Raw genomic sequence first — 27,142 nt, forward strand, 5'->3', positions numbered from 1 at the left:
GTCTCCTCCTGCTCTGCCACCGACCGTGATTCTTGTCTGGTCTCTGTGAGGGCTGCTGGGCTTCTGTGGGAGATAACTAGGGCCCTAATTTCCGTAATATCTTTATAACAAAAACTAATTCTTTGGGCAATTACCTTTTTTTTTTTTAATCGCAACAATCTAAATAATAATGAGGTGCTTGGGAGGGGGCAGTGCATTAGTTACTCCTATCTCTTTAATCTAGAGCGAGCCACTCTGAATAAAGATGTAGTCTAAGTAAAATCGGTGTTTGCCCTGCAGAGAGCTTCCAGACAAATACTCTTCGGTGTCCCGAAGGAGGGGGCTACCCCCAATCGCCTCCCCACCCTGGAAGTTCTGGAGCTGCCACCGAAGACACACCAACTTCCTTGTGAGCTCTGTCATTCTTTTTCCCGTGTGCTCCTGATCACGCTGAAATTCCTGCTGTAAGGTTTATTCACAGCAGCCCACGCCTTTTCCCCTCATCCCCTTTTCATTTGTGAGTGAATTCCTATATCCTCAGCGCAATTCTCCCATCTCCCACCTCTACGCGCCAGCACTCGGCCACCAGATACAGCGACTCTTAACTGTTACCAAGTCCAAGCTCGCTCTGCTCGCCGCATGACAGGCCAATAAATCAGAGACGAGGTGTTGAGGCACGGAAGACGACTTTATTCGGAAAGCCGGCAGACCGAGAAGATGGCAGACTAAAGTCTCAAAATAACCGTCTTATCAGGATTTGGATGCCAGTTTCTTTTATAGCACAGAGAGGGGGAGGAGATGAGGAAGTGAAGTAAAAAACCCATAAGTTTTGCAAATATGCCCTGGAATGGCCAACCTCGGGGAGGGGATGCGTTAATTTCTTAATGGCAGCCATCCACAGGTGGACAGGGTCCGATGTTTCCCTGAACAAAGGCACTTTGGTTTAACATTCAGGCAGAGGGGCAGGGTTCCCCGAGGCAGGCCATTATGTATAGACGGTATCCTTTTAGTGAACAAAAGCGACAGGAAGCGAATGTTAAAGTAAAAGAAACAGATCCAACCCGTAGTCAGATTTGGCTCTTCCCGTTACATAACGGAAGGACGCTCTTCTCCATGGTCACATCTCGCTTTAGAGGCTTTTGTTCGTACATCCCACCCAGCTTGGCCCCCACCACTGCCCTGCCCTCCCACCTAACAAATCCTTTGAGATTTACTCCAAAAAGCATTCATCATATCACTGTTCACTTAGTTTTATTTGGAATTGGGATGCTTTATAAAGAACATTTAGTCAGCGCAAGTCTTTACCAGTCTTTGCCTAAAAGGATTTAGTTATAAAACACCTAAGGGACTCCTTTATAATGTAAATTCCACCTTTGTAATGTAAATCCCATTGTAGGACCCCTGACAGCAGAATGAGAGCACTATTAATTTACTTACTATTTAATTATTCTCCCCTCTCCCCAAAAGCCCCTGGGATGTAAGGATTCCAGGGGCAAGAAGAATACCTTCTACTAACATTCCAAAGTGCCTTTGAATCCTTGGAAAGCTAGAAATTGACCTTGAGAATGACAAACAAATTGGGAAACCCCTGAAGTCAACATGGAATTAGTGACAAGCTGTTGACTCCATGCAGTCCGGTGTTCCCCTTTCTCATTCTTTTGTTCTGTTTAACTTATCATACGTTTCATTACAGAGGTGTACCAGCTTCTTTATGCCACAGTCTGTAAGTTTTTCTATTATTCTTAGAAAGAGCAAATCAAAACTAAGTAAATGCCAGTATTTTAGTTTGTGTAATATTGCCTTCAGGATAAAACAGGACGTCTGTGACTAAACACAAGACATAGAACAGTATTACTTATAAATTAGGGTCATTCATTTATTCTTTAAAAATACGTAATGAGTGCCTATTAAAGCCATGGCAGGATTTCTACCAAAATAGTTTATTATTATGAACTGTGATTTTCAGTAATGGCTATTATATTTGTTGATAGCAGCTACCAGGTGTACAGAGGCACTGTTCACTGTTTATCATCTAATTCCCACACAATCCTATTTGGCTAATGAACCAGCAGAGGCTCCGAGAGGTAACTCCTCCCGCCACACACACACACACACACAAACACACACACACACACACACACACACACACACACACGCCCACCCCACGGGGTAATGCAGCCTGGAAGGGCCTGAGTTAGGATTCAAACTGATGCATTTTGACCCTGCCATGTTCCCCTGTTAGGTCATATTGCAAAGAAGAGAGGGGTGGGATGAAAATACCCTCAGTCTAGAAAATACTTTGTAGGATTCATTATTAAAACCACAAACATTTCCCATCTTTGGCTGACGAGCAACCATCCAATTCATTAAAGTGATAATTCTTGAACTAGTTTTACCCATAATCGCCTTTCTTCACTTCTCAGTTCAACTCTTGATGCTTTCGGTTTTTTCTCCTCGTTTTTCTTTTTCTTTTGCCCAGTCCTCTCTTCAGCTTAAAGCTGTGACCTAAAGACTCTTGTGCATTTTGTTTGCTGGCCCATGGTCTGGTCTACGGACTGTCTGTGGCTACTTAAGCCACATATTTGAATCTTGTTGATTAGTGTCACGATTCAAACAGGTGGGCTATTTCTGCAGTTTACTTCCTATCCCGCCACACAGTTATTGAGGTTACCTGGGGGCAGGTCCCCTCTAACTTGAGCCTTTATCCTCTGAGGTATTAATTTGGCAAGCAGATGGCAAAGTCACCACTGACTTTTTCTTTTCATTGGCTCGTCATTACATAAGTAACCCATAACAAGGTAGCCCATATGGAGCAAAACATGATCACCCCAAGTTAGAAATGGGAGAGGAGAAACATCACCCAGGGCACTGCAGTTGCTTGGAGCTGCACGTTCTCTTCCAGCCCAGGTGGTGCACCTGAACCTCCGGCCTTTCATTCTAATCCCTGTGGTCTCCCTCCCAGCCACCCCCCTCGCACCTCTCTTCCTTTATCAATAGCGCTGGTATCACCACTCACCTTTTAGTACAAAGGGAAGAAATAAGGAAACAGCTTTTTAGTACCCAGGAGAAAACAATCATAACCACAAGGGGAAAAAATAGAAATGGGCCAAAGGGTGGATTTCCACAAACTCCCGTCCAAAGGAGATGGATGGGGTCGGGTGATCACGGGGCCCAGTTTGAGAACCCACTTAGAGGACCTGGTCTCTAACCCCGCTTCTGGATCTTTTCATGATGGACTTAGAAAGGGGGTCCGGGCGGAGGCTGGGCGGGTCTTTAAGTAAGGCGCAACTGTGACCTCTGTGTACTGTTAAAGATGAGGATGGGGGTTGAGCTCAGGGGAGATGGATGGCAGGAGAATTCAAAATGCGAAGCCAAAGAAAGGGCACCAAGTCATGACTCAGGAATCAGAATAACTGGGCAATCCGACAAAGTCAGAGACCCCGGAGCCACAGTCAGCGACAGAGAGGAAGGAAAAAGAAGCCGACGCCCCGGGCATCTCGCAGGCCGCAGTCGGAGGTGAAGCCAGGCCAGGATCCCCCCCCAGCCCATCTCCTGCCCGTCTCTCCCGCGGGCCGAGTCCGGGGACGCGCGTCCCATCGGTGCCCGGGCGAGTCTCACCGTAGGCGGGACAAGGACTTCGGCCTCCCGCCCGCCCAGGCTCGGGCCACGCCACTCCAGCACCCCGCCCTGCCGGTCCGCCCCGGCCACGTGGAAGCCGCCGGCAAACCCCCGGGACCAGAGGGCGGCGAGAAGCTCCCCTCCGCCGGATCCGCTGGGGCAGCCGCCGCCGTCGCTCTGCGGTCTCCTCGGTCCCCCTCGAGCCGTTCCGCCCGGTCGTCGCCGGACTGGAACCAGCGCCCAGGTCCCTGCGCCCGTTCGTGGTCGCCGCCTGCGGCTGCCGGGACCCCCGCCCGGCCGCGGGCGCCAAGCCCCCCTGGCCTGCGCCCTAGCTCGGAGCGAGACCGAGAGCCAGGCCACGCCGAGCCGAGGCCGCCGGGGACCTGACCCATCCGGGCCCTGATGGGGCCGCGGGGAGGTGGCGCTATCCCGGAAGGCTTCCTGGAGGCGAGAGTCCGAAGGATGAAACCCCTACTCCCTCTAGGCGGAGCGTAGTATTTTCATTTGACCCGCCTTTTTCCTTTCATAATGATTATTTTCGGACTAACCGCGTGTAGCACCCCTTTCCTCTCTCATGCCACTTTGGCTGTGACCTTCCTCTCCTCTAGAACAACATGTTTCATGGGGAAGATTCTTGGGAATCTTCCACATATAAAACTCGCGGCCAGGCTCACTGGGAGTTATTAATTTTCTTAGAGTGACATCATGCGGTAAAGGAAGCGTGTCTTTCAAAGTGCTGATACCTTTTGTTGACGAACAAGCAAGAGGCCAGGAGCGGGAAGGGAGAACCCAAAGGCATTAACTGAAGTCGGAATCATGGAATCTTAGGAGCTGAAATGGACTTAGGAGTTTCTGACTCTACCTTCCACCCATTTCCAGAAGCCCCGGGGAAGGCTTCCCCCAGCGCCCCCTTCAGACCTGTGCTCACACCTGGGAGCTAGAGAATCTATGCAACCTTGACTTTAAAGAGATGAGCCCACCTACACCTGAACAGAAAGGGAAGCTGGACCGCTTAAGATCGGGCTTTCACTGCTGAGCCTCCAAAAACAAATCAGATGTTCCATTACATACCAAACACTCAAAAAATTCGAAAGGAAGATATTTTACAAAAGGTTGTCGTATTTCTAAGGTGCTATGAACACTGGGTCCTTTAATACTCCCTTCAACTAAAAAGCTGAAAGCAGATTTCTTAAAGTGCACTATGTGGGAATCAATAGGTGTTAGGTGAATAAAAGGATCCCATGTCAGATACGGACTAAACAAATACTGGACTTAAAAAAAAAAATCAAACACTTTAACACTTCTTAGAGAAACTAATATGCTATGTAATTCTTCAATTTCCAAAACGGCACTTGGTTGTAGTAGCCAGTCCCAAGGTGGCCCTCAGCGTTCCTTGCTCCTGCTGTAAGGCGCCTGGTGTAGGCGACTCAGGCACTGAATCAGGGCTGGTGAGCGTGACCAGGAGAAAACAGTGGGGTGTGACCTCTGAGGCCAGGTCAAAAAAGGCATTTTTAAGTTTCCACTTTGGCCTTTTACATACATCTAATTCTGAATTCAATCTTCTGGTATTTTAATTAGGATTTTTGCATCTAAATCATACTTGTACTTTGCCTATGCCTTTTTTTCCTTGTACTGTTCTTGTTGTGTCTTGGTACCAAGGCTATATTAGTCTCATAAAATTAGCTAGATAATTTCCTTCTCTTTTTTTCCTCTGAAATGGTTTAAAATAGAATAAATGCTCCTTGAAAGTTTAGTAAGACCACCCCTCCCATCCCACCCCCAGTATAATCAGCTGGCCTGGTGTTTTTTTGAGGGGGTGGAGGAGAATGCCAGGAGAACCTTTTGATTACTAATTCAGTTTCTGCCATGGTTATTGGTTTATTCAGAAGTTCTTTGTCTTCTTGGGTCAGTTTTTGACATTCATATTTTTTTTTAGAAAAGTAAATATTTTATCAAAGTTTTTTTTAGTTCATCAAAGATTTTAATGTTCATGTGTGGTTTTGAAATTTTCCATTAAATCTATAGCTGTGTTCTTTTTTTTATTCCTAATATTGATTGTGTGTGTGTATATGTATGCATTTACTCTCTTTTATTTTCCATTTTCTTAGTTTAACCCAAAAAACTAGCTTTTGATTTTGTTGATACTCACTGTTTCTTTCTGCTCCTATTATTTAAAATTTCTTCCTTTCACTCTCTTTATATTTACTTATTTTTCTGCTAACTAATTGAGTTAAGTGCTGTATTACTCATTTGTTTTCAAAATTTCTTTAAAACATAAAGTTAAGTCTACAAAATGTTTCTAATTCTTCTTGCTGCATTCAACTAATTTTGATATGTAACAAATGTATTATCACTCTGGTCTTAAATATACTGCAATTTCCATTGTGATCTCTTTTTAAATTAATTCAGAAATTATTCAGGAATGCATTGAAGAATTTCCAAAAGTGTACGTATATTATTTATTATTTTATTAGTACTTTTGTTTATTGTTTACTTATTAATTTTGCTACTATTTTATACTTGAGTTCTCATATAATTACAGTATAGCCAGAGAATGAATGTGGTCTGTTTTCTATATATTTTTTAATTTGTTTAGACCTTATTACCTATTATGTTGTCAATTTTTGAAGATTTTTTGAAAATAATCCATTACATCAAACTTGTTATTTTTATTTTTTATTTCCATACCCTCACACTTTTTTTTATTATGTGACCAATCAGTATCTTACAGAGATGTGTTAAAATCCCCCAATATAATGATAGGTTTGTCTATTTTCTTTATGTAGGTTAATTTTGCCTTCTAGATTTTAAGGCATTTTTTTTTTAGGTACATAGGAGTTCATGAGTACTATACAGTCCTCTTATTACTAAGTTCTTTCCTTCTTTATCCATGTTTTTGCCATAAATTGTATTTTGTCTGAAATTGATATTGCTATTCTTAGGGTTATTGTTTTTATCATTTGTATGGGACAAGTTTTCCCATCTCTTTAGCTGAAAAGCTTATATGGGTGGTTTTATTTTATTTGTATCTTTTATAAGAAGACTATACCTAGTTTTTACATTTTAATTTAATCATATAATCTTTTTTATAGTGAGCTTATTCTATTTTCCATTTTTTGATTATTGATTGATTTAAAAATTATTTCTACTCTCTTAGTTTTGATTTTCTGTTCACCTTCACTTATCTTTTTCTTTTCTTCCCCCTTTCCTGAATTTTCTTGAACTAGTAGAGTTTTCTGTATTTCCCCCTTTTATGGTTAGGAAGCTACTGATAGTGTTTTTATATTTTGACTATTTGCCTTTAGTTTTTTAACATACATATTAGACCACACAGTTTTCTAAATAATCCAAAATGCTCAGTAATTTTGTTTTTGTCCTGAACAACAATAGCCAAAAAGCCTTTAGCACATTTTATCTGCCCATTGGCATCACCTCTTCAATTTATTGTTATCTAGAGTTTTAGTTTTGTACTTCCTGAAACAAAACAAAGAAAAATTGAGATTTTTTTTTACAGTTAATAGTCTATAAACATTTGCTTATATTTTATCAATTTCTGTGCTTCCCCTGTTTTTTGTATTCCATACTTTTCCTCTAGGCTCATTTTTCTTCCAATAAAGTATATCCTTTGATAATTATTTTAATGAAGGTCTTTGTGTGGTATTGCATTTCTGATCCATTTTTGGTCCATGAAATAATCTGTTTTGTTTTTGATCCAGAGTCCATCTTAATGGTTTTTTCTTTTTATGACCTATCTGTCATTGCTATGGGTTTGGAGCAAGGGGGACGAGTTGAAAGGCTAACTTACGGAGTCATCTTGACTAGAAATCAGAGTTGATGCCTGTTGAGTTCCTGATCCTCAGAGGGCAGGATCAAAGCAGTACAAAGCAAGCAAGTGAGGCAACTTGCCTGAAAGGGGAAAAAAATAATTATGGGCATATGCAAGTTTCAAAAAGTATTTGGCTTTTCTAATCTCTATAATTTTTTTCTTGGTTCAACTCATATTGACTCACTTGTTGGAGTGATAATGCTTGGTGTGCTGACCCCTGGTGGATTCAACAAGTGTTTATTTATTACAATTTTTAGAGTTGGAATAGGTCTTATGAGGAGTTACCAATTCAAATGCCTTCAGAGGCCAGACAGGTCATGTAAATGTGTCAAGTAACCCCATATCTGACAATAGATCATGGTGCCAAGTGTGTTGAAGCTGGAAAATGCAGGCTCCACCAAAGGCCTATGAACTCAGTGTTGGCAAAATACACACACACACACACACACACACACACACACACACACACACACACACGAAACCCAGAGCGGGAGCTTGATTGGGCCAATCAGTTTGGCCAGACCTTCCATACATAAGGCTTAACAGATAGATTACACCTCTGTCTGGCCTGAGGTCACACTGAAATGTGGTTTGTAAATTAATAACTTGCTCTTTCCATAATTCACTCTCACTTTCCAAAAATGTAGCAAAAACTCAACAATGCTATAAGGAGCTATTTTTAATTAAAACTAAATATCTGTGGACAAGACTCAATGGTGGAAAATATTAATCTTCAAGTGAATTCATGTATAATTTATGTGTTTTAAGTAGAAAACCATTTGCGTTATATATTATTTGAGACACTGTACAGAGAAATTCATTACTTTAAAACATAAAATATTACACAAACTTAAATTTTTCCCCTACTTTTTTATGCAGTCAACTTAAAGTTTAAGAGTTTAAAATCAGCAACTGGTCCTGATATGCTATATTTTTAACTGGAGAGCATAATTAGAGAGAGTTAAGAGTGAATCGTGTAAGAGTGGCGAGAGCTGTGATATTCTAGAACCAAAATGCTTTGGAAAAATCCAAATAGCATTTATACGAAGGATATTTTGATTAATTTTAATGGTAATTGTTAAAGGGCATTTAATCTTTTTTTTTTCCTAATTAATTTAAACTTCCTTATCCAGTGTTCTTCCAGGATCTGTCTGATGTTTCACTCAGAAACTTCAGTGGCTTCTTATTATCTACCATGTTAAATCAAGCGTTTTCAGTCTGCCAGTCCCACCATCATTCCCTCTGTTTTAACCACCATATTTCTGGAATTCAAGAAAATCTGGGGGCTTTCCTGGTGGCGCAGTGGTTGAGAGTCTGCCTGCCAATGCAGGGGAACACGGGTTCGAGCCCTGGTCCGGGAAGATCCCACATGCCGCGGAGCAACTGGGCCCGTGAGCCACAACTACTGAGACTGCGCGTCTGGAGCCTGTGCTCCGCAACAAGAGAGGCCACGATAGTGAGAAGCCCGCGCACCGCGATGAAGAGTGGCCCCCGCTCGCCGCAACTAGAGAAAGCCCTCGCACAGAAACGAAGACCCAACACAGCCAAAAATAAATAAATAAATAAATAAATTTAAAAAAAGAAAAAAAGAAAATCTGCCTGCTTCGCTCATGTGAAGGGCTGCATATTCTTGCCCCAGCCTTCCCCATATTTCACATGAATGTGAAGAAACAGAGTGTGGCATCCCCGAGGCAAATCTGCAATTCAGTCTCTACTATAGCAGCCAAGGTGAGGCTCTTGGTTCCAGCCCTTCTCTCACACTCTCTTCCCTTGATATGCCTTGTTCTCTACTAGACAGGCTCACTCATAACCACTCAAGTTCCTAACAAAACTTTATGGCAGCATAAGAAACTTGGTGAATATTTATTGTGTGTGTGTGTGTACTTATATATACACACATATACACACACATAAATACATACATATGCACACACATATATATATATACATTATTTTTGATGGCTTGAAATAATGGCCTAAGAGAAATTATTAAATGTAAAATACAATACACAATTTTTATACAGGATTTTGACTCAAAAAATCTCCATTTAAAAAATGACATTGGGCTTCCCTGGTGGCGCAGTGGTTGAGAATCTGCCTGCCAATGCAGGGGACAGGGGTTCGAGCCCTGGTCTGGGAAGATCCCACATGCCGCGGAGCAACTAAGCCCGTGCGCCACAGCTACTGAGCCTGCGCGTCTGGAGCCTGTGCTCCGCAACAAGAGAGGCCGCGATAGTGAGAGGCCCGCGCACCGCGATGAAGAGTGGCCCCCGCTTGCCGCAACTAGAGAAAGCCCACGCACAGAAACTAAGACTCAACACAGCCAAAAATAAAAAATATAAAAAAATAAATAAATAAATAAATAAAAATAAAAAATGACATGTACATACAAACTCTAATATATACACATGCCAGCTGCTCACGACATTTACGTACAAACTTTAATAGCTTTCTAAGACCATATTTTCAAATGTTAGTGTGAGATGGAAAACTTTGCGGATATTGTGAAATATGAAAATTCCCAGGTCCACCCTTCAGAGATTCTGATTCAGTGATATCGGGAGAAGTTCAGACAGCAGGGCTTTTTTTAGCAAACATCAGAAGTAATTCTGAGAGAGGCAGCTAATAGATGACACATTGAAAACCACTACCAGAAGGAGTAATTTTTTCCCCAAATAAAGCAACCCCTTTCCTGTTTCTATATTTATGAAATGATGTGCTTATTCCATAACTAACATTATAAACATATAAAATGTAAATTTCAAAATCTTCAGTCTTGCCAATTTTGGGATATTTAATACAATGTTTGGATTTTAATTTTGCTTATTTTAGATGTGACCTAAAATTCTCTTAAATAAGCTTTTATTTACAATACAGCTTCGTCATTTGTTAAAATACCTAGGAGGTTTTCTTCCTCCATTAAACACGTTTACTTAATCCTTAGACATATTTTAGTTTCATGTTAGAATCCCTTTTTAAAATGTGCCAGCAAGGAACACTTCTGAACTTATAAAAAAGAAGTTTGCTATTCATTTTCCTCTGTATGTTTCCATTGGACTTAGAATAGGTGATCAAATACTGAAATTGCCCTGATTCTGGAATTTTAACTGGATATGCTCCATTATTTTGAGGAGGTCGGCATCATACGGACTTTAGGAGATTCCTGGGGAAAAAAGCTGTCTTTTTCCCCTCAAACCACGGATGTCGGAATTTTTACATAAACTTACCTTTTCACGGAACAACTAAAATGTGAATCACTTGGACTCTACTGTACCACGTAGAGCCCGATTGACTATGAGTCAGACTAATGTAAACATGGTTTCTTTATGCCATAGTGATGCAAAAGTTTGCCTGTTGTATAGCACCTATAAAACATACTTTAGCTATTGAAGAATATACATTATAGTCTGGAAGGCGCTTTAGAAACTGAGTCATCCAACTCCAATGCCTTCATTTTACAGATTGAGTAAATGAAGCCAAAACTCACAGGAACCTCATGACTTTCTTGAGAGTGAGACTGACTCTTACTCATCCTCACAAACTTGTGCATAATCCTTGCAAAAGTTTTTGTTTATTTTTTTTTATATCAGGCCACTCCTCATACAATAAAAGTATGAAACACATCAGGTTTGTTGGATAAATAATGAATGAATTAAATGCTTTGATTTTCTAACTCTTATGTCCCATATCAGACCCAGAATAAGACAGCTTGACACCAGAATGACCTTCGGTACTTCCCGCAGGTAAGTGTGGACCCTGATGTATTTTAGTTATTCCAAACAACTGCACACTGAGCTGTTTTCCTTCTCTTTGTTTTTTTTTTTTCGGCTGTTCCACATGGCATGTGGGATCTTAGTTCCCCGAACCAGGGATCGAACCCACTCCCCCTGCAGTGGAAGCGTGGAGTCCTAACCATTGGACCACCAGGGAAGTCCCTGTTTTCCTATATTTTTACCAACACTGAACAATATCAATATTTTTTACTTTTTCCTTTATAAAAATGGAAAATAGGCATTGATGTTTTAATTTTCCTTTTTTTATTGCTGATATTGTGTAGCTTTTCTCACATTCATTGGAAAATTTTCTTCTGTGAATTTGGAATACACTTCTTTATTGTCTTCTAACTTCCAATGTTGCTGTCAAGAAATAGAATTCATTCTGATGTTTGTGTGAAACCTTTCTCTCTTTCTCTGGAGGCTTGTGGGCTCTTTTCATTGTTCCTAGTATTCTGCAATTTCATTTCACGATGATATACTTTGAATTTTATCTATTGCTTTTTCTGTATATATTGAGATGATCATGTGGTTTTTGTCTTTTCTTTTGTTGTTGTGGTGTATCACATTGATTGATTTGTTATGTTAAACCATCCTTGTGACTGCAATGAATCCCACTTGGTCGTGGTGTATGATCTTTTTTATGTGTTGTTGAGTTCAGTTTGCTAATATTTTGTTGAGAATTTTTGCATCTATATTCATCAAAGATATTGACCTATAATTTTCTTTTTGGTGGTGTCTTTGGTTTTGGTATGAGGGTGATGGTGACTTCATAGAATGTCTTTGGGAGTATTCTCTCCTCTTCAATCTTCTGGAAGAGTTTGAACAGGACTGGTTTAAGTCTTCCTTGTATGTTTGGTAGAATTCGCCTATGAAGCCATCTGGTCCTGGACTTTTGTTTGTAGGGAGTTTTTTTTTTATTATTATAGATTCTAGTGATAAGTCTGTTCAAATTATATAATGATATACTTTGGATTGGATCTATTCTGAGCAATTGGTAAGCCATTCCAGAAAAGGTGTATCATCCAGTCTTAGGAAAATTTCTTTGATTTTTTTTCTCTGATGGTATTCCCCTCCATTTTTGTTTGTTTGTTTCTGCTCTCCCATTCTGGAGCTCCTCTTATTTTGGATACCCCACCTCCTGGACCAGTCCTCCAATCATCTTTTCTCTACTATTTTCTTCCTACTTTCCAGTAGATTTCCTCAACTGTATCTTCTAATCCTTCTCTCAAGTCTTTCACTTCTGTGATATTTTTAATTTCTAAGAGTCCTTCTTTACTCTCTCAATACTTTTATTCTTAGAGCATTCTGTTCATACTCTGTTTATACTGTATCTTCTCTTAGCCCTCTGAAGATTTGATAGTTCTTTTGAAATTTCCTTCTCTCTGGAGAGTCTCTCTGTGATTTCCAAGTAACTTTTCCCTGTTTGTCTTGGTTTCTCACATGATATGCTTTTCTCTTTGGCTGTTAGAATATATAAACAAAAAGCGGATTGGAAGCTCTGAATGCAAGTGTCAATCTTGCTGAGCCTGGGTTTCACCTTGAGAAGCTCTGACTGGGCTATTTCTTTAAGTCACCCCTGACATCAATACCTTTGTGTCTCTTCCTTTAGTCTGCACGTTTTTCTGCCTGGAGGAAGCCAGTGCATCCTGCCTGGAGGATATCGGCCTGGCTGCCAGCATTCTGGGGGCTCTGTTGGGGAAGAAGTTTGCAAGTCTGATCTTCAGTGTGTCAACTTTCATTTACCTCCAAGTTTTCCGCAAAACATCCTCACCCTCAACTTGTTCTGGTACCTTCTGTTTTGCTCTCTCTGGGAAAACAAACAACTCCAGTCCAATTTTAGGGGTGGGAGAGAGCCAGTAAAAAGACTGTGGAGATGGTGGAGACCATACTGAAATTCTAACTTAAACAGATAAGAAACCCACTCTCTCCAGTTTTTGGCTTCACCTTTTCATCCGCTTTCGTAGGTTCCGGATACATCCAATTCCTGAGACTTTGAAGTCTGTAGTGTAAGTCAGATGGCTTCTTGATTTTTCTTTACTGCCAGATTTAGGATTCAGCTTTCTAGGAACTGCTAAGTCAGCTGCCATTATCCATCTGCTTTGCAGATCCTAGTTGGTTATTGCTTTCTCCTGCCTTCTCTGACCTTGAGAATCTGTGCAAAATCAAACAAAAACACCTTTGTTCTCATTTTTATAGGATTTCAGGAGGGAGTGGAGGTTAAATACATGTGTTCAATCTGGCATCTTTAACTAGTGGTCTCTATTTGTTCTTTCCAATGAACTTGAGAACTCCCCAAACTCTTAGTTTTATTCATTATTTCTACTTTTGCTTGCCTATCAATTAATTTCTAGTGTTATATTTATTATATCCTTTTCCTTTCCTTAGATTTGTTGTGTGGTTATTTTTATTACGTGCTTGAATTGAATGTTTAGTCTCTTATTTAATAATAAGAGCACTGAATCCTGAATTTTCTACAGTGTATGATTGTGGCCAAATTCCATAGTTATTGATATTCAATATTCCCAATGTCATTCAGTTCTAAAGAGCTTATAATTTCAATTTTGATTTCCTGACAGGAGTTATTTAGAAGAGCAGTCTGAAGTTTCCAAATAGGACTAATTTTGTTATCTTTTTGTTTATTAATGTCTAATCTTGCTTCACTGGCCATCAGAAAAAGTAGAACTCTAAACATTTTACTAAAATTTTTGCTTATTTTTTATATTATGCCACTCTATTTTTAAAATTATTATTACCACCTGTAAACTTTATAACTACCTTATGAAAACTGTGTAGACTTAACCTTAAAGTTTATGTAGCATAATGGAGATAATGTTTTTAAAAATATTTATATGCATGAAAACGCTTTTTCTACATATATAAGGCCAAGGTGTTCATCTGCCACCAAGAGATGTTAGAAAATGAAAATTATTAAGATTCATTTGTAGAGAAGAAATGTAATTTCTCCCAAAGTTCATAGAAAATAATTTTGTCTGCCAATAGGGATTAGCCAAGAATTTGGAATCATAAGGTGGAGGATATTAAACAAAGGGAGTAAAAGGGAGTTAGTCCCTGCTGGTCCTGGGGAGGTGTCTGGAAAGCAAGACAGGCCAGGGGAGACTGTGTCGTGGGAAGAGGGAGTCCCGTGTATGTCCTGGTTTCCCCTGGAGCCTTGGCTTGTTGAGGGAAACTTGTGCTAAGATGAGGATGAGGCTTCTTCTATTTCCACCTGGGACTGTGGAAGGAGTCTGAGGTGCAGGGTAGCCCTGGTCTAAAAAGGGAAGGCAGTGTAGTTACACAATGGGAGGATCTAAATCTGTGGCCCCAATTCCAGTTCACATCCTTGGAGGTGAGGGTTGCTGAGCTGACAACCAGCAGGTAAGGACAAAGGATTGCTTAAGGTAAAGCTGGGATAGCAGATGTGTGTGAGGGTCTCAGCCTCTGTGAACATTGAAGGGAGGTTGATGAGGCAAGAGGGAGGGGCAGCTGGGCCCTGATGGATCCTAGAAAGTACACACTGTGAATTCATCACCTCCAGAGGCAGACACCAGCAGGAAGCCCAGAGTAGGAGGGGACCATCCACCTCTCAGCAGACCCAAGTGCACAACCAAGGACCAACTTGAGATCAGGGGGTTCCATTTACCCTCAAATAACATGACACCCAGTTGACCCCACCCCATGCTCCAGATACCATGTTAGAAAGAAGCAAGGAGTGGGGGGCAGTGAGAAACCGCAAGACTGCCATCAGCCCCTCCCCCTCCAATAAACCGCATTAAACCTAGAAATTGTTTAAATTATTGTTTTAAACAAATAGGAATCAAACTAAGCTGGACTAAAATTTAAAAATTTTCCCACCCCTCAGCAGTTGGTGGTTGTAAGGGTGTTCAGAAGTATTTTAAGAGCACAGCTTCTGGACTTCCCTGGTGGTGTAGTGGTTAAGAATCCGCCTGCCAATGCAGAAGACATGGGTTCGAGCCCTGGTCCGGGAAGATCCCACATGCCTCCGAGCAACTAAGCCCGTGTGCCACAACTATTGAGCCTGTGCTCTAGAGCCCGCAAGCCACAACTACTGAGCCCACGTGCCACAACTACTGAAGCCCACGCACCTAAAACCCGTGCTCCACAAGAAGAGAAGCCACCGCAATGAGAGGCCTGTGCACCACAACGAAGAGTAGCCCCCTCTCACCACAACTGGAGAAAGCCTGCGCAGCAACAAAGACCCAACGCAGCCAAAAATAAAATAAAATAAAATAAAAACAAACAAAAAAAAGAGCACAGCTTCTCACCGGGGAATCTTGCTAAACCAAAAATTCTGATTCACTAGGTCTGGTGTGGAGCCTGAGCTTCATTTGTTGGGTATTATGTTTTCACTTCCCTGTGTTTTCAAATTCGAATTCAGATTCACATTTACATTTGGCTGGAGAATTTCAAAGTAATTCTTTCTAGAAAGTTACGTGGCTGGTCTGAAAAATGTCTTTCTTTTGCTTTCAGAGACTACCCACTGTTTGTCTGGTATATGGAACTCTCAGAAAATGTTATCTCCTCAGAAATTTGCCAACATTGTTCCACATAGTGTCTGGCATTTGGTATTGCAAATGAGAATTCTGATGTCAGCAATCTCTTTCCTTCGCAGTCAAACTATATTTTGTATTTATATTGGAAAATGCTTATTTTATCCTTAGAAATCAAATGTATTTTTCAATTTGTTTCAATTTTTTCAATAATCCTGCCAAACATTTGTGAGGCATTTTGAATTGGAATTCATATGATTCTTAAACTTGGAGAAATTTCCTTTGGGTATTTGTTCTGTTTTGCTTTTGTTTTTGTTTTTATTTTTTGGCTTATCCTCCATCTGCTTGATTGTTTCCTAGCATTCCTATTTCATGAATATGGGGTCTCTTTGCTCTATTTTCACGTCTCATCTTTCCTTTTATAAAATCTTTTTCTTGGTCTTTTTGCTCTGTACTCTGAACGAGTTATTTACCCTTATAAATCATTATTTCCATTTGGGGGAATATTCTTTTCATCAATGTTTCTAATAAGTTAAAAATTTTTGACAGTTATGTTTTTTCATTTGAAAGAATTTTCTTATTTTTGTTGTTAGTCCTATTTTATGGCAAGATTTATTTATTGTTGCAATAGTCCTGCAATCAATGTGAAAATACATGTTTAAATATTGTTAAATTCTCTTCTGTTTTCTGCATTAATTCTATCTTACTGGGAGCATTTATCAACTATTCGATTTGGCGTCATATTTTCAAGTGGCTGATGTTGCTGTCTGTCTCCATTTTCACCTGTGATAGTGGAGCCCGATTGTATGGATGGAGATATGGGCTCTGTTAGGATGCATGTCAGTTTCACTGCAGGAGACTCCAGCTTAGGTGCAGGGAATATGTTGGGGTAATTTTATCTCTTAAAAGCTAAAGGTGATCCTCCTGAGTTTAGGAAGCCAGCGGAGGTTATTCTTTTCCCACAATGGCCAGAGAGAATTCACTTGATATGTGAGTTTCTCGCTGCAAAATAACCACTGGCAAATTTGCCAGTCTCATTTGTATTGTTTCAGTTGACACCTACGGCACCAGAGTTGCAGATGGTACCCATCTCCAGCTGTCAGTGATGAGGGAGCTTTTTTTTTTCCACATTAGTTGAGACACCCGTGTGAGGAACTAGGAGAGGGATGAAGATCAAAGACAGAGAGCACGTTCTTAGGCGGCACTTTTGTCCACACATACCTGATAATTAACAGTTGTGGTAGGGGGGATTTGAGCATCTACCTTCAGTGTAATAATCCATTTTATGCAAACAGTCATAGTTTGGGAAGAGGAGATCCTTGTTTCCCTTACTAGGTAGTAATCATTTCCCGCTCAAAGCCCATCGATACCAATCAAATTGTTCTGCATGTGAATGAGTTTGGAAAGAAAATCCCCTACAATTTGGAGCTGTAATGAAATGTAACAGGATGGTATTCACAAATATAGAAAAAAAATTTAAATTTCCAGGAAAGAACTTCATCTAAAAAAAACATATTTCATGGAAGCATGTGAGGGCTATATTAAAAGCTATACATTCTAGTTAGAAGCCTGACACTACCTGACTTCAAGACTTACTAAAAAGCTACAATAATTTAGTCAGCATGATGTTGGTGAAAGAATAGACAAATAGATCAATAGAACAGAAAGAGAGCCCATAAATAGACTCACACAAATATACTCAACTAATTTTTGACAAAGGAGCAAAGTCAATTCAATGGAAAAAAGATAGTCTTTTAAACAAATAGTGCTGGAGCCGGACATCCATGTGTAAAAAAGAAAGTGAATCTAGACACGGACCTTGTACCTTTCATAAAAATTAGCTCAAATGGGTCATATACCTAAATATAAAATACAAAACTATAATACTTTTAGAAGACACCATAGAAGAAAATCTACATAACCTTGGGTTCAGTGATGAATTTTTAAATGAAAAATTCAACAAAAACTGATGAGTTGGACTGCATTAAGATTTTAAATTTCTGCTCTGCTGATGAATGGATAAAGAAGATGTGGTATATCTATGTATATGTATATATATATGTACACACACACAAACACAATGGAATATTACTCAGCCATAAAAAAGAAGGAAATTTTGCCATTTGCAACAACATGGATGGACTTGGAGGGCATTATGCTAAGTGAAATAAGTCTGACAGAGAAAGACAACTACTGTATGATATCACTTATATGTAGAATCTAAAAAATACAACAAACTAATGAATGTAACAAAAAAGAAAAAGACTCACAGATATAGAGAACAAATTAGTGGCTAACAGTAAAGAAAGGGAGGGGGGAGGGGTAATATAGGGGCAGGGGATTAAGAGGTACAAACTATTGGGTTGGCCAAAAAGTTCATTCAGTTTTAAGTAAAAATAAAAGACACATTTTTAATTTTCACCAAAAATTTTATGAACAATGTGTTCATTAACCGAACAAACTTTTTGGCCAACCCAATATTATGTATAAAGTAAGCCTACAAGGATATATTTTACAACACAGGGAATATAGCCAATATTTTATAATAACTATAAATGGAATAAAACCTTTAAAAATTGTGACTCCCTATACGGTACACCTGTAACTTACATAAAATTGTATATCAACTATACTTCAATAAAAAAAGAAAAAAATTAAAAGACAAAAAAAAAAAAGTCAGCTCTGCAAAAACACATGACTAAAATAATGAAAAAACAAGCCACAGACTAGGAGAAAGGAGTTGCAAAACACATACCTGATAAAGAACTTATAGCCAAAATATATAAATAACTCTTAAAACTCAAAAATAAGAAAACAACCCATTTTTTAAATGGGCAATATCTGAACAGACTCCTCAATAAAGAAAATACACAGGGGGCTTCCCTGGTGGCACAGTGGTTGAGAATCTGCCTGCCAATGCAGGGGACATGGGTTCGAGCCCTGGTCTGGGAAGATCCCACATGCCACTGGGCACCTAAGCCCGTGAGCCACAACTACTGAGCCTGCGCATCTGGAGCCTGTGCTCCGCAACAAGATAGGCTGCAATAGTGAGAGGCCCGCACACCGCGATGAAGAGTGGCACCCGCTTGCCACAACTAGAGAAAGCCCTCGCACAGAAACGAAGACCCAACACAGCCATAAATAAATTAAAAAAATAATAATAATAATAAAAAAGAATACACAGATGGCAGATAAGCATATGAAAAGATGCTCAACATCACATGTCATTAAGCAAGTGCAAATTTAATAACAATGAGATACCACTACACACCTATTAGAATTGCTAAAATCCAAAAACTGACAAGAGAAAATACCAGTGAGGATGTGGAACAACAAGAACTCCCATTCATTGTTGGTGGGAATGCAAAATGGTACACTTTGGAAGACGGTTTGACAGATTCTTACAAAGCTAAACATGGTCGTCACCTATGATTCAGAGCCCTTGGTATTTACCCAGAGGAGTTGAAAACTATGTCCACACAAATCTGCACACGTATATTTATAGCAGCTTTATCCATAATCGGAAAAAGTTGGAAACAACCAAGATGTCCTTTAATAGATAAACTGTACTACATCCCGACAATGGAATATTATTCTGTGATGAAAGAAATGAGTTATCAAGCCACAAAAAGACAAGGAGGAACCTTAAATACTTATTACCAAGTGAATAAAGCCAGTCTGAAAAGACTACAGGCTCTATGATTCCAACTATGTGACATTTTGGAAAAGGCAGACCCATATGGAGACTAAAATGATCAGTGTCTGTCAGAGGTCTGAGAGGAGGCGGGAAGGAATGAAAAAGTGGAAAACAAGGGATTTATGAATGAATGAATGAATGAATGAATACAGAATGAAACTATTCTGTATGATACTGTAATGGTGGATACATGACATTAGGCATTTGTCAAAACCCATAGAACTGTATGGCACAAAGAGTGAAGGACATTTAGTTAATAACAGTGTGTCCCCATTGGTTCATATGTAACACAGTAACTCAAGATGTAGGGGAGCTGTAAGCAGGAGAGAGATGGGGTATGTGAGAACTCTCCGTACTTTCTGCTAAATATTCTGTAAACCTAAAACTGCTCTAAAAATTAGTCTATTAATTAAAAAAAAACAAACTATACCTTCGCATCCACTTCCTACTCCTCATAATTTCCCAAGTGAAAGCAGGTTCCAATGAAATATTGAGGGCATGAAGGGCAATGTGAAGTTTTTCTGGACGGGATGGTTCTTTCCTCAGTAGCACCTGTGTGCCACATTGCTGAGTATTCACGTGATGGTCTTGCCTCTCCATTTGGAAGGCATGTTCTTTAAGGTGGTCGGTTAAGTGCCTTGCATGTAGTGGATTTTTTTTCATTAACCATCTTATTTTATTTTATTTCTTTGGTTGTGAAGCAGGGCATGCAGGATCTTTAGTTCCCTGACCAGGGATCGAAGCTGCACCCCCTGCAGTGGAAGCACGGAGTCTTAACCACTGGACCACCAGGGAAGTCCCTGTAGTGGATTCTTGATAGCTACTAGCTAAATCAGCCTCATTCTGTACCCACTCTTCCAATTACTTTTGGTATTTCAAACCAAAGGATGATAAATTGTCAAATACGCTGCCACCAGCATGAAAAGAATTAAGATGTCAAATTATACTATTGATCCTCAACTTCACATGAGTTTTCTACTGGCAAAACACTTTTACACAGCCTTCTTCAAACAAATTGTACAGCCAGATTAAAGGATGGCCTGTTAATAATTTAGGAATAATGTTCTATGTTATGAAGTAACAGAAGAAAAGAAACTGGTCAATGTGACAAAAAAATGAAGGCGATCCACTGGCTGATCTCAGATTGATGTGCCTTGATTTTGTGCCAGTCGATTCTCATCACGCGACTGTGTAGAGGTCATTAAACTCCTTGGGCTTCTATCCATAAAGAAAATAAATCTTGACCGATGGCTCGTTTAACTAATTATAATTTTTATTTTGAAGAAAAAGAGAAAATAATTAGTTTACTTGGTCTGGCAGGCTGAATAATGCTCCCTTTCTCCCCAGATGTCCACACCCGAATCCCTGAGACCTGTGAATATGTTACCTAATAGGGCAAAAGGGACCCTGCGGATGTGATTAAGTTAAAACTCTTGAGAGGGAAGATTATCCTGGGTCATCAGGACGGGCCGGATGTGATTACAGTGTCCTCGTAAGAGGGAAGCAGGAGGGTCAGGGTCAGAGAGAAGGAGATGTGGCGACAGAAGCAGTGGGGGAGAAGGAGAGAAGATGCTACGCTGCTAGCTTTGAAGCTGGAAGAAGAGGCCACGAGCCCAGGAATGTAGCAGCCTCAGGGAGCTAGTGAAGGCGAAGAAATGGATCCTCCCCTAGAGCCTCCAAGGAAACCAACCCTGCTGTTACTTTGACTTTAGACCCATGAGACTGATTTTGGACGTCTGACTTCCAGAACTGTAGAATAATAAATTTAGGCCATTATGTTTGTGGTAATTTATTACAACAGCAAAAGGAAACACACATTCAGGGAAAGAGAATCCACTTAGTGGTAGTTTTCATTCTGGAACAAATTGATTTGAAATTAAGAAAACAAACAACAGAAGTGCAAATCAAAACTACAATAAAATATCACCTCACACTAATCAGAATGGCCATCATAGAAAAATCTACAAACAATAAATGCTGGAGAGGGTGTGGAGGAAAGGGAACCCTCTTGCACTGTTGGTGGGAATGTAAACTGATAGAGCCACTATGGAGAACAGTATGGAGGTTCTCTAAAAAACTAAAAATAGAACTACCATACGACCCAGCAATCCCACTCCTGGGCATATATCCAGAGAAAAACTTGGTTCGAAAGTATACATGCATCCCAATGTTCAATGCAGCACTGTTTACAATAGCCAAGACATGAAACAACCTAAATGTCTATCAACAGATTAATGTATAAAGATGTGGTATATATATATATATATATATATATATATATATACAGTGGAATATTACTCAGCCATTAAAAAGAATGAAATAATGACATTTGCAGCAACATGGATGGACCTAAAGATTATTATACTAAGTGAAGTAAGTCAGACAAAGACAAATATCATATGATATCGCTTATATGTGGAATCTAAAAAAATGATACAAATGAACTTATTCACAAAACAGAAACAGACTCACAGACTTAGAGTACGAATTTATGGTTACCAGCGGGGAAGGGTGGTGGGGAGGGATAGATTGGGAGTTTGGGATTGACATGTACCAAAAAAAAAAAAAGAAAAAGAAAACAAACAACAATAACAACAAAAGGACTTGCGTGTGTGTATGTGTATGAAAATATGTCCGGTCAATCCAGGGGCTCCAGGAAAATTGAAAGTCTACTTGGGGATGACTAGCGGTTATCCAGGGGTCTTGGGAAACAACACACATCTAACCAAAAGGAGTGGATTTTTAATGGTTGGACTTAAACTAAAATTAAGGGGCTTCCCTGGTGGCGCAGTGGTTGAGAATCTGCCTGCCAATGCAGGGGACACGGGTTCGAGCCCTGGTCTGGGAAGATCCCACATGCCGTGGAGCAACTGGGCCCGTGAGCCACAATTACTGAGCCTGCGCGTCTGGAGCCTGTGCTCCGCAGCAAGAGAGGCCACGATAGTGAGAGGCCCGTGCACCGTGATGAAGAGTGGCCCCCGCTTGCCACAACTAGAGAAAGCCCTCGCACAGAAACGAAGACCCAACACAGCCATAAATAAATAAAAATAAAATAAATTTTAAAAAAAATTAAGAAAAATGCCAATGTTCGTGAGTGTGTAAATCAGAATTTTGAAAGGAAAATGCTAATTAGTGGATGAGTTAAATGAGACAGATCCCACGCACTGGAGGCCAGGAGACTATATTTGGCAATTGTGCCCTTTACACTGGGGTCAAATCCCCATTTTGTTTCTGTCTGGAGAGGCTGGACATATCCGGTGTGTGGGCACACTCTGTAAAGGAGCGCTCTCCCTTGAGAAGCATCAGCTTCGCTGGAGATCAGGGAAATGTCCATAACCTCAAGCGAAACAGGTAGAAGAAAGGAGAGTAGTAGCAAGTCAGAGTTCAGGTCTGGAAGGAAACTGTGTTGGGAGAGTTAAATCGGATGTGTAATAGGAGCAAAACTGGAAACTCGTAGGAGGAAGGGATGCATCTGACTCACAAAAGGAAGCAAAGGATTCAAGTCAGAGCCAGTCTGGGGTGAACCCCACACACTCAGTCCGTCAGGGGCCCTTTCTTCAGATGGCTGCTACCTCCAGACACCAGCAGACTTGGAACTAATATTCTCAGTCCCACTTTGCTTCACGTGTATGTGTGACCACAGCCTGAAAAAAACAGGTAAAGAGGTGAACATTTTTTGTGGAGAGGGGAGCTGGGAGAAGGCTGGATAGAAAGGCAGAATTCATTTTCAAAGAGTGAAAATACAAAGGGGAGATGCATCTGAACATGAAGAATTTAGTTGGCTGGTATTGATCTTCACCAAGTAAAGTCAAAATCATGATAATTAATAAGATATATATTATGTATTTAGCTCATCAGAAAATTCTTTTTATGACTGAAAGTAAAAAGCACAGGTTTGGGTCATTTATTTTTCCAAATACAATTTAGCACACTTCATAGTTTGCTAGAAAATGAGCGTGTGAATGGTAAAGTTTATCAGAATCTTCGGAGGAATAAGGCATTTTGGGAAACAGGGAAATGAAGGTGTGAAAAGGGAAGTGACTTGCTGGGAATTAAGACGGTATAATTATTTTATTTACTCCCGTTACTGATTATTTTTGTAATGAGTGGAATTACCATTCAAAGTGACTCCTCACTGATATTTTAATTTTGCTTCAACATAATTTTAATTATCTTCTAGAAGGAGGAATTAAGCAAGAGTTTACAATGACAAACTAGATCTAAGAAAAGCATCTTTATACTTTATACAATTGTCAAATGCTTGTTTCTCATTAAAAACATTACACCATGGTGAAAGTAAACTTCATCTTATTGCCAAGTAAGTAAGTGCTGAATTCAACTGTAATCATAAAAAGATTGTATATGTAAAACATTATGGTTCAGTTTATCTGGAATATGCATGATGAGTCAAACAAGAGTTGTTTTTTTCATTCTGGGCTTTGCCTTCCTCCCCATCTTTCCCATCCCAGTAAAGAGCACCTCTACCCACCTCCCTGACCAAACCCTGAAGTCCTGTTTGGTTCCAGCTTTAGCTTCCACATTCAATCAGCAGGACTGTTGGTTCTACCTCAAAAACAAATCCCCAATCCATCTCATTTTCAATCTCTACTTTCATCATCCTTGTTCAAAAGCTACCATGATCTCTTAAGGAGATTACAGGCACACCTTGGAGATATTTCAGGTTTGGTTCTAGACTACTGCAATAAGCAAGTCACATTAATTTTTTAGTTTCCCAGTGCATATAAAAATTGTGTTTACACGATACTGTAGTCTCGTAAGTGTGCAATAGTATTATGTCTAAAAAACCCAATGTATATACCTTCATTAAAAAATACTTCATTGCTAAAAAATGCTAACTATCTTCTGACAACTCAGGGTTGTCACAAAACTTCAATCTGTAAAAACTGCAATATCTGTGAAGTGCAATAAAATGAGGTATGCCCATGCTGCAAAACCCTTTAAATCAGGCTCCTGTCTCTCAGTCACCACTGTGTTGCTAAAGTAACAATTTATTTAAAACTTTTCAATCAAATTGTCCCTCCTCTGATGAAAAATCTCCACTGGCTTTCCACTGATTATGTTTAAAGTGCAAGCCAAACTTCTCAAGGTCTACAAAGATGTTGAACTATTTCTAACCTATCATATTTTTAAAATTAGATTTATTGAAGTACAATTTATATACAATAAAATTTACCAGTTTTCAGGGTCCAATTCAGTGAGTTTTGACAAATATATACAGTCATGTAGTGACCACCACACTCATTATGTAGAACAATACCATCACCCTCAAAATTCCCTCCTGGTATTTTACAGTTAATCTCCTCCCCCAATCCCCTGGTAATTTTTTTTTTTTTTTCTGTAAAGGGCTAGATAGTAAATATTTTAGGCTTTGAACCCCATACTTTCCATCACAACTACTTAAAGACAGCCATAATACATAAACGACTCATAAATGAGCATAGCTCTGTTCTAACAAAACTTTATTTACAAAAGTAGGCACCAGGCCATAGTTGGTCCATGAGTCATAGTTTTTCCAACCACTGATTTGTAATCTTCATGGAATTATGAGAAATTTTGTCCATTATTTGGTCAAATATTTTTCCCTCTCCCCTTCCTCTCCCACTGGGATTTCAATTACACATGTTAGACCACTTAATATTGTCCCACAAGTTGTTGATGCTATGTTTTTTTGTTGTTTTTTTGTTTTTAGTTTCTCTGTGTTTCTTTTTGGATAGTTTCTATTGCTGTCTTCAAGTTGGTGTCTAATCTGCTTTAATCTCATCCAGTATGTTCTTTATTTCAAACGTTGTATTTTTCATCTCTAAAAGTTCCATTGGAATCTTTTTTACATCTTCCACTTCTCTTTTACAATCTTGTTTTTCTCTCACTGTTGAATATGTGGGGTGCATTTATTATAGCTGTTTTAAAGTCCTTGTCTCCTAGTTACATCATCTCTGCATTGTGGGTCTGTTTCTTTTATTTTTCTACCACTTATAGATCATATCCCACTCCTTGCATGTCTCGTAATCTTTTTATTGGATGTCAGATGCTGTGAATTTTACTTGTTGACTGCAGGATTTTGTTGTATTCCTTTAAATACTGGTTCACAGTTAAGATACTTGGACTCGGATTCTTTTGAGGTTTGCTTTTGATGTTTGTTGGTGTAGGTCTTTGTCTATAGCTAATTTTGCTTCACTACTACATTGATACCCTTCTGAGGATTCTACCCAGTGCCCTGTGTTTTGTGAGACTTTTCCACTTGGCTGATGGGGGCACAGATTATTTCCAGTCTGCATGGGCTTCAGGACCGTTCTGCCTTGTCCTTTCTGGTGGATCTTTCCTTGGCCGTGGGTATTTCCTCTCATGAATGCTCAGCTCAACACTCAGCCAAAGACTTGAGAGGACACGTCTGCCGGTGTCCAGGGCTCTCTCTTGGTGCAGTTGTCTCCTCTCTGGACTACAAACCACAAATTGTAGCCAGTCTTTTACCTCCCTAAACTCTGATCTCGGATTCTTCAACTTAGAAAGGCTGCTAGGCTGAGTGGGTTGATCCCTCCCCACACGTCAGCCTGGAAACTGTCTCCCCATAAGAACCTAGTACAATTGTAGGGATTACCTTGGTTTTTTCCCCTTTTCTCAGGGATCACAGCTCTGAATTTAGGGCTAGAGTGTAAATCTCATCACTGTTACTCCATCATGGCTGAAACTGGAAGTCCCCTTGCCTATCTTTTTACATTATCTTCTACATCTCTCCCAGATTTCACACTGTGCTTCAGTTATTTGCTCTCCTCTTGTCCCTTGAATCCGTAAAGCTTCTTCTCTCTGATCCTTTTTATTTGTCACACACTCCACCTAAAATACTCTTTGCCCAGATTGTTGTTCATCTCTCTCTGTATTTAGGTCTTAGCTCAAATGCTATTTCTTTGGAGAGAAATTTTCTAACCACTGATATAATTCGAATGTAACTCCCTACTATTCCTATCACTCTATTTTTTTTTTCCACTGCACATATGGTTCTGGAAACATAGTTTAGGTATTTGTTTACTAGTTTATTATCTATTTCTCCCACCAAATGTAAGCTCCATAATGGAGAACACTTTGCTTCCCTATTTCAGTGCCATATCCCAGTTCCTAGACCAATACCTGCCACACAATATGTATTCAATAAATATTAATTAACTTAATACATAAGGAGAAGTATGGGAAGACTTGTCTCAATATTCTATGCTTTCTATGCTTACAGTAACTGATGCTTCTAATTATTTTTTAAATACTATAAAGCCCTGAAGTTCATAAATACAATGACTTAATAAATAATGATATTCCAAGAAAACTTGGGAGGTTCTGTATGGGTGAAAGATCTGTCAAGGATGCTTTGGGTAGGAGGTTGGTAGATGAACTCTATATTCTAAGTTTTCTGCTTTTTGTGAAGGTTACCGATGATCTGCATGTTGCTACATCCTGTGTTTTATCCTCAATTCTCCTCACACATGAATAACTAGCTGTTTTTAACATTGTTGATTACTTCCCTTTTTTTAGAATTTTTGTATTGAATTATATTTGCTGTACAATATTATATATGTTACAGGTGTACAATATAGTGATTCACAATTTTAAAGGTTATACTCCATTTACAGTTATTATAAAATATTTGTTATATTCCCCATGTTGTACGATATATCCTTGTAGCTTATTTTATAACTAATAGTTTGTACCTCTTAATCCTCTACCCCTATAA

At 39.5% G+C, this 27,142-nt stretch overlaps 1 protein-coding gene and 1 long non-coding RNA gene across 3 annotated transcripts in view; one reads left to right on the forward strand and one right to left on the reverse strand.

The window, feature by feature from the left end:
- Positions 1 to 9,017, forward strand: part of LOC309662234 — a 28,073-nt gene extending 19,056 nt beyond the window's left edge. Inside the window, exon 2 of the long non-coding RNA XR_014264608.1 lies at positions 224 to 9,017. This is a non-coding gene — a long non-coding RNA (uncharacterized lncRNA). The remainder of the gene's footprint in view (positions 1 to 223) is intronic.
- Positions 9,018 to 11,441: 2,424 nt separating this feature from the next.
- Positions 11,442 to 27,142, reverse strand: part of CUL3 (cullin 3) — a 124,505-nt gene continuing 108,804 nt past the window's right edge. For both annotated transcript variants that reach the window (XM_082464615.1, XM_082464614.1), the window contains one exon: positions 11,442 to 13,351. The gene's annotated coding sequence lies outside the window, so the exon portion shown is untranslated. The remainder of the gene's footprint in view (positions 13,352 to 27,142) is intronic.

Source organism: Balaenoptera physalus (genome assembly GCF_965194825.1).
Source record: "Balaenoptera physalus genome assembly, chromosome: 6".
NCBI classification, from domain to species: Eukaryota; Metazoa; Chordata; class Mammalia; order Artiodactyla; family Balaenopteridae; genus Balaenoptera; species Balaenoptera physalus.